Source organism: Lissotriton vulgaris, chromosome 3_1 (genome assembly GCF_964263255.1).
Source record: "Lissotriton vulgaris chromosome 3_1, aLisVul1.2, whole genome shotgun sequence".
NCBI lineage: Eukaryota > Metazoa > Chordata > Amphibia > Caudata > Salamandridae > Lissotriton > Lissotriton vulgaris.
The window spans coordinates 1,776,916,984-1,776,926,427 of NC_141689.1; positions in this window are offsets into that span (position 1 = coordinate 1,776,916,984).

Here is a 9,444-nt window from a genome sequence, read left to right on the forward strand (position 1 = left end):
TTTCAGTGAGGGGATTTGTGGATTTTGTGCATAGTCTTGACCTTTGTACCAATTTTAAAAAATCGTTTTTAATGTGTTGTGGCCCAAACAAACGCCACATTAATAGGATCGTTCTGGACCAGGAATCGCTGCTATGCACTCGCACTTTTCCCTACTTGGGTTTACAATTTTCAGACAATGGCTCTTGGACCCCTCACCTGGCCTATGGTCGGTCTAAGTTTATTAAAGCCATAAACTCAGTACTGACCCTCCCCAAGCCCAAAAGATTTGAGGTGGTACTGTCCTTAAAAATCTATAGGACCTAATGTGTCCCAATCATGACGTATGGGGCCGAAATCTGGGGCTATTCAAACCTAAAAAATGCACAGGCTGAGAAGAATAGATTCTGCAGAAGGTTATTGGGACCACCAATTTCATCATCTACTTTTATAAGCCACACTGAATGGAAACTGTCATATTTGGAGGACTACATTAAGGCACGCCCCGTGCTGTTCTGGATTAAGGTTTGGAAAACCCCCGAAGCTTCTTTGACAAGGGAAATCCTGGCTGATTGCCTAAAATGTGTTCAGGGTATTAAAATCCCCTGGCTGGCCCAAGTACGGGCGAGCCTGGCAGCAGTCAATCTTGAGCACATATTTGATAGTCCAAACGGACTAGATTGGACTAACGGTAAGACAATCCGCAACATTCTTTACAAGCATTATGGGGAGACCAGACACAATGTAGAATTAGCCAAAAAAACTGTGAAACAGTATACCCAAATAGAAGGCGACATTGAATCCACTTCGCTAAAACCAGCTGGTTACCTCCTCAAAGAGATTACATGTTGGGAGCGTAGTCTTCTGTTTCGTTTAAGAGCAGGATCTATAAAGTACCTATTGTGTTTCCCCTTGGGGTACCACTCTAATATTGAGAATTTGGTTTGCCCATGTCAGAAAGCAGGAAAACAAACATTAATGCATTTTCTGTTCTTTTGCTCCTATTATCAAAAATATAGTAAATACCTCCTGATACCATTCTTTAGGACCAAAGGTATAAAGGATTTTAACGTGGCATATAAGACTGTTCTTCAGCTTAAAGATGATGGATTAATATACTGTGCGTGTACCTTTTTAAAAATGGCTATCCTCTATGAATTAATACCTACTTACCTGGACTAACGTGATCCATACACACTTGGAGGTAGCCCTTTTGCACTTTGCACAGTTGCACTTTAACCCATGCTGCTATCTGTAAATATATGAATCTAATAATCTGAGAACTAATGCCCATTTGGCCAACATGTTTTTATTCTATTTATTTTAAAAACCTGCACCTTAAATAATGCTGCTAAATCATGTGTTCCGTGTATATATTGTTGTTACTTCAAGGGTGATCCCTGTATATTTACATTTATTTGAAAATGTCAAAGAAAAAGACATGAATTTGAGGATCCGGACAAGAATGACACTTTGCACTTTTTGCTGTCACAGTTTTTAATAAGGAATATACAGCAATGTTATTCTATTTTAATGTGATTTTTATCTTGACCATGTACGTAATTATGTGTATGTAATTATGTGTGTACTTTTATGGATAACGAAATATCCGAATAAAGGTTATTGACTTGACTTGACTTGACTGGGGGGCCTGCCTCCAGTGTAGATGGCCCCTCGCCCCAGACAGCAGGGGTGGGCGGAAAGGTTGCCGTGCATGCTGCAGGAGTATCCAGCAAGGAAGCTTTGTGTCCAAGGTGATCACTCCACAAGAGGATGCAGCTAAAGCAGTTCATCGAGTATCTGCAGCATGACATCAGGGAGTGAGTGGATGATGTACTCAGGTAAATGAGCGCACACTCACCCTATGAGGAAGCATCGCCAACTCCTCAGTGGCACCGACTGTATCAGTATATTGGAGGTGGGTCACCATAGCAAGCACTGAGATCCACTTGCAGCGTGCCTACGCTAGCGTGGTGGCCCTGGAGACATCATCAATTTTGCATGGCACCTTTCCGCAGAATCGCCTGCACCCTGGTGGGGAGTTATCCACAAGGGAGACCCTTGGGGTGTGGCATCTTTGTCCTCAGGCAAGGCGTATTACCGCTGTTCAACCCAGTCTCACACTTCACTTGGTTCCGTGAAGAAGTAGGATTTCCCATTTGCTAGCACACTCAGTTATGTCAAAAAGATGAGTGGGTACTTAAAATTGACTGCTCTCAGTTTGCATTTCACTCCCATGAATGGCGCTTTTCTGCGCTGGAAGTTAAGGTGCAATCTGGAAATAAAAGGATGTTCACATTTTCAAAGGTGATGTGGCCCAGATGCCTGGCGGCTTGCAGTACTGTGTCCCTATCTTTGAAATTCAATATTGTGGCCACTACTCTGTGTGCACACTCCACAGTGAAATAGGTGAACAGTCCATCTGGCACGACCTGTGTAGAGAGCCAGGACTCCACAAAACCTGTGGGGTCATCGTCCTCTGCTCCCTCCGAGAAACCAACTATTCTGATATCATTGCACCTGAAGTGGCCATCTAGGTCATCCAGTTTTACTTCCAGCCGCTTGACACTGCCAGGATTCTGACCTGTTGAGTGAGTGAATGAGTTTGAGGCTGTAGGTCGGAAAGGGTCACCTCTGCATGCTTCACCCTTTTAGAAAGCTTCCTCTAGTATTCCTGTAGGAGTCCCAATTCTAGCACTACATCATCAACCCTGTCCACAAGGTTCAGTCTGTTAGCTGTGATGGCGTTGAGGATGGTGCCCAACTTTGCTGTCATAGGATCATGTTCAGGTTGTGTTCCGTGACCAGAATTAGAACCAATTGAAGTTTATATTGCAAGAAACATTGCAATCGAATTAATGAATAACCTAAAAGAGATAATGATGCATGTACAAAATACCTATTTCTTCATCTAAACAATTAATTACATAGACCACACATGAAAACAAGCGCCACACTATATAATAAATTTCACAATATTTATTATAGAGCAAATCAATTGCTATTGTAATAACCATAGGTTGCGCGCAAAAGGAGAAGTGAAAGGATAGAATAGTGGTGTTGGGTAGTGAAATGGTGAATCAAAGAATAAGATATAGACAATTTAACACCTTTTTAAATACTAATAACAAAGATCAGTTACAGCAAGCCTGTCCATAAAAGATTTACAAGTAATCTGTAAATTTTCAGTGTGCACTTAATGCAAATTCCAAATGGTATGGTAAGGTAAGTAGTAGGTACAGGTCTTGATCAAAGGAAGAGCGTCGACGTTTCGACTCGACTGTGCAATGCGGGATTTGAACCTTTGCTGCGAGTCTTCATCAGGACAGTGTGTTTGCAACCTATGATGGAAATGTGCATGTGTGGTCAATTAAGGTCAGGTATAGGAAGATCTACTGACCTAAACCTGCAGCCAAGCCTGGCTAAACATGTATGATTTATACAGCGTGCCAGAAGGCTCATTGTCGCCATGGTACGATTCTTCTGGTGTGCTATAAGCACATCACCAGGTGTAAATTTCTTCAAGAATGCCCCTATCTGTAAGATACATAACAATCAGTTACCACCCAATCAATTATAAGTCTCCTTGGGCTAGTAAACTGCTGTATAACAAGACATGTATTACACGCTAAATAGATAATATTCCAATGTTAAAAGGATGGCGAACTGGGTGGAAATCCTCCCTGGGATATTCAAGTCGCATTGAATCTGGGGCAATGTAATATAAACCCACGAGGGCCAAGGGGTCTCGCATCCGAAGTTTTAGAAATAAACAACCCTTGATTAAGCTGCTTGAAAGATAAGGACATTCATGCGTCCCATTGCGTATAAGGGGTGAACACAAGCTCCAAGGGGAGTGGTAATGGGGGCCCATCTCACATTACCTTAGTCAGGAGGCCTCAGCGTCGTAGTCTGCCGCTCCCTCGGGATTCTGGCAACAATTGGCAGTCTTGGCAGCCCGGTAACGAAGGCCCGCGAGGACGCGTGCACGTTGTCGTAGGGACTGGGTAATCGAGCCCTGCGGCAGAGATGCCGCGGCAGACAAAAGAAGGGGAAAACCTTTCCTCTGAGTAGCCATGGTTCACGAGTGATATGACTCCAGTGGGACATACCCCGACAGAATAAAACCACAAGGAAATGATTGGAGCGTGCCTTGTGTCAGTCTAGTGATGAAAAATCCCTATATCTGGAAAGCTGTGTTGCTGTCTAAATGAGTACCCTGCATATACATAGAACATCAGCGTATAATTACACATATATATATATAATTGCAATGATTGAGCAAAAGAGCATATTTACATATTGAGAACCAGCGTGAATATACATACATCAATAAATAATGCTACATGAATAAATTGCGATAAACATGGTGAATCTATTTACATGTGCACGGACCACAGCATTGCGCCCAGGTCCGGTTTGACTTTAGGGGCTACCCCATTATCGATAATGGTCATGTTCAGGTTGTGATAGAGCACCAGAGCAACAGGGTTCAGTGCCACCCCGCAGGCTGTCCTTCAGAGTTTGGCTTGCCTGGGGGGGCCCTCCCCACCTTCGCCTCTCACCATACTCAATGCCTGCAAAGGACCACTGCAGGTGCTCTTTCTTGTAGGGGGAGGGCAAAGAGACACAAATAAAAGAAGGACGAGGAAGGGGGCTCAGACCAGGCCTGCTGTCCCCCAACACCACCCTCTAGTCCCTGCGGTGTCAGGGGGCAGGAGCAGTCTCCAGTTGCCCAACGGCATTGGCTACACAGGCACCCGTCCTGTAGGTAGAGCAATGCGGGATTAGGTCAGATGTCCAATGCTTAACGCTGGTGGAGGTTGCAGTTCAGGGCCTGGTAGATATGGGGCTTCTGGCCCAAGCATCGCCCATTCTTGGAGGGCAAAACAACCACAGTACCACTAATGGGGTGAGCTCTCCACCATCTTCACCCAATGGAAAGGGACCCCCATTTCACATCCACAGTAACTGAGCTTTTCCAAGAGGTAGGGGAGTGCACTGTTGTGCCTCCCACCCCTGCCTGCTGCCACTCATACTAGGCCCTGGGCCTATATACAGGCTCTTGGCCTCCTCCTTTGCTCCATCAGCACCACAGAACTCACTGCATGTTGCCGTGGGGGGGGAGATAAGGCTTTTGTGAAACGCGTTGATTTGTGGTTCCAGCCGCACTCGCGCGGACCTTTGTCCCACCCGTCAGCACCAAGACCCCTGCAACTCGCCGCTGCACCACAGCGCGGCCATTGCTGCTGCAACTGGCAGCTTCCCGGATTACTCCAGGCCCTCTTTGACTTCTGGAGGGTCACTCCGTTGCTGTTGGTGTCCTCAAGTTGTTACAGGGCATTCCCATAATAACGGATTGTGGACCCTTACTCCGGAGCCTCACCAACTCACGTCTACCATCATGTGGCACTCTGCCATGTCCCCCACAAACAAAATCCCTCTGATAATGATGGAATATAGGTGGATGGTACACAGTTGCCTGCTAATGCCAGATATCGTTTGATAGTCTGTTGGATAAATAGTGGATCCGCACACCTTGTTTAGGTTTTCTGTTTCCCTCTTTCGAACTGTGCCCCAAATATTATATGTAAATCTAGCAGATGTATCAAAAAGTCTGTGACACTGTATTGCCCTAAGCTAATATTTGCCGGTGACAGTGGCGACCTTTTAAAGTGTGCCTAAAGTGTCACCTGCAGACCTGTAAAGCAGTATGTGATATTCAAGCAGGACTTGGCACGTTAATGTCAAAAAGCATGCTCACATGCATCCCTGCACTTTCTTTTAGGTTCAGATGGGTCATCTATGTCCATTCAGATCAGGCTATTGTTTGCTTCTGGGAGCAGGTTCACACCTCACTCATGTCTATTTAAATGCTAATTACTGGCTGGCCAAAGTAGGAGGGCAAAATGCAGATTCAGCTTCCAAGGACTTCAGGCAGGGCAAACGTAACTTTCTATAAGAAACTTTTCCGTAATATTTAGAAAAAATCCAATTCACCATTGAATTGGATTTTAAGCAACCATGAAAAATAGTTGTTTGATTATTTTCAAGCTAACCCAAGTCCTGAGATACAGGATTAGTATTTAATATTGCAACCCAGTTTTTTATATGGAACAGCCTGCTTTGCTACAGCATAAATAGCTTTGGGGTGCTAGTCACTGTATCGACATGTTTAACATTAAATCTTACATAACCATCTTTTGAATACCATGCACCTTGACTTTATGAGCAATAAGGCCTACTGGGGGGTGACTTGTTAATATTTACAAAGAAGGTTTAGACCTGTCAAAAGGGGTTATTTTGACAGGTAGGAAATGTAGCCTGCATAGCCAACCTACTAGTGGCAGGCCTGCAGTCCTTTTGCATTGTCACTGTAGTTATTGGCACAATGGGTGCTGTAGTCCACTTGCAACATTTAACTTGCAGGCCCTGCTTTCACCTTGGTACCATATACTAGGAACTTATAGGTAAGTTAAATATGTCAATCAGGAATATATCACTTTTACCATGATGAAAGGAAGAGCACAAGCACTTTACAACTGTTTTGCAGGGGTAAAGTGTACAAAGTTCTATAACCAGCAAAAATAGGGTTCCGCAAAAAGCAAAACGATTTGGGGTGACCCTGCAAAAAGACAGATTTCCGACACCTGCTATAGCGATTTATATAGTAACAACTATCATTTCCAAAATGTCACAATGTTTTATTTATTATTTTCTTCAAGATGATGTAACAAGATCACAGTCATCAGACTCACCTGTGTTGCCCACTCTAGGCACTCTGGTGCCCCGGACTTTCCTGACCTAGCCCTTGAAGCTACACCTTATGTACTGATATTACTCCCCCTAACTTCTTAAAGTACAGAACCCTGGGAGTCCCTAAGAAATAAAGCTTTGAATGGGGTGGGTAAAAGAAGAGGACTGAATGGGCTGCTTTTGATGACATTAAAATGGTGAGAAGAGTGAACTGGGTTGGTAGGATATTAAAAAAGTTACCAGGAGATTGTGTGCTCTTGAGCGTTAGATCTCCTAGCCTAGTTGATACATTCGACAACAACTTGGGGATCTACTGGTCTCACCTCACCATATTTCTATATTACAGCGTGGGTATGTTTACCGTCTCCCGCCCTTTATCACCCTCCCCAGTGTCCCAATAAGATCTTTTTCTATGCAACCCCTGCACACATTCAACCCTACAGCAGTTTGTAATTGTTTCCCCCCTTTAGAGAACCTTGAGGGGGTAGACTGACTCACTTTAAACACAGCACAAATATCCGTGGTGGAAGGTTCTATACACTGTCCAGATGACCGGTCTATTTCTTTTTTCTCCTCCTAGTGACATGTTAAATCGTTCCACTAACACTTTGGAAGATGCGGTTTTTCCTGATTATACAAGCTAGTGTACTCTTCTGGAATGTGGGAGGCCTACATGGTAGAACTGCTTACTCGAATGGCATATTTTTGCATCCAACTTTCATATTCTGTGTGTACAGCAGACTTGGTCAGTTTGCCCCTTTCATGTTAACAGTTACAGAACTTTGCATCAACCTGCGGGAGCATCTAGTGCTGATAGAACAAAAGGTGTCAGTGTATTTACATTTCTAATTACTTGCCACTTCCCAATATTACAATCTGGTCTTCTACTTGTTTTTATCAAATAATTGTGACGGATTTATCTCATAAACTTAATAGGGTCCTGGTTAATTTTATAACAACGCATCTACCAGGGAAATCTCACTCAAACTGAATATGGCGATAAAGTAAACGAGATGGTATACAATCATGATCTCGCTTTTTTCCAATGAATTATGTACAGCCGCAGTTCCTTTTAATTGTACGTTTAATGGTAGGGGTACTGCTGTGGTAGTTGATTTTATTTTATCATCTTTTAGATCATAGTGTTTTCTTACCAACTTTACGACACATTTGATTTCTCTTAGTGATCACTACCTAGAGTGTGTTTGCCTAAACTCCAGTTCCTGGTTAAACCATGAGCATACCGATAACGTGTGTGTGGGGAATATTGAAGTAGCTTCAAGTAATGGTCTCTCCATGTGTTGGTCGAAGACCGACCTTTGGAGTAAACTCTTTGTAACATATGAATCCACAAATTGAAGGTAAAAGTTCAGGCTTTCATGAAACACAGAGAAGACTTTGAGAACTGCACACCCTTGTGATAATATATCTACTCAAAGCACTTTACATACTTGGTTCCTTTGTATCTTTGTATCTTTTTTAAGGTTCTGAGGAAACATTATATTGTACTGACTTTAGGCAACTTGAATTTTAAACAATTTAGAAACGCTGCCAGCCCTGCCAATCTGTTACTCAGTGGCAAGTTATTTGTGTAAAATTTTACAGTCCAGAAAAAAATGATTTATTGATTTTATAGAATGATTTTATGATGGGAAAGAGCTGTTTAATGTTGCTCTTTCTAAAATGCATGCTTTTATGATTTCCGAAGAAATTGAATAAAGTTGCTTTGATGTGATTTGTGTTGCCCACTCTGCCTGAAGATAGAAAATCCCAGGCTTCAATGGGAGCAGTGCGCCAGTCAAGGAGGATAATCTTGAAGACCGTCTGACACATCAGGTTGGCGTTGCCAATGACCTAGGCCTCTCCCTGTGGACATAAGATCATAAACATCCAGCAGAGTCCTGTGCTCACTACTTACATTTCAGAAACATCTTTAGCTGACAGGTCCATAGAAAGCGTGACACTGCTGTCAATGGAACCACCAGCCCCCACTCAATTGACACTCAAGTTGCTTAGCTGTGCATTAGGAAAGGTCATTCATTTGGCCCAGTTGAGGACAACACCAAAGAACCTACCACCAAAACGCTCAAATAATGATCTCCTAATATGATCGTCAAGACTATTCTCCTTTTGGTCTGATGACCACACATTACCCCCAGGTCCCCCATGTCCTCGTCCCATTCATGAACAAAGTAATGAATGGGACGTGGACAACGGGTCCAGGAGTAATGATGATTACCAGTAAGTATTTGGCATTACCCCCAGGTCCCTCCTGTCCTCATCCCATTCATGCACAAAGTAATTAATGGGACGAGGACAACGGGACCAGGAATAATGAAGATTACCGGTAAGTAATACAGCATTACCTATTTCCTCATGGACTGTTGTCTGGAAAAGGACTCTAAGCACCTGTTGGCTAATTGTTACTTTCTATTCCAACATACAAGTGACCATATTTAATGAGAATCTTACAGGGTGTAAACTTATTTTAAAACATCCTTATAAATAAATGCATTAATGAATACAAATAATGCATGTAATAACGTCAATATTATAATCTTTTTTTAATAATACACTTGATCACAACCCATACACATGCTCCAAATCAAAGTTAAAGTATTTGTTAATCATGTAGTCTTATATACACAATACACATTTTATGACCACAAATAATTACAGTAAAACTAAGATCAGTATATTAAACAACAAT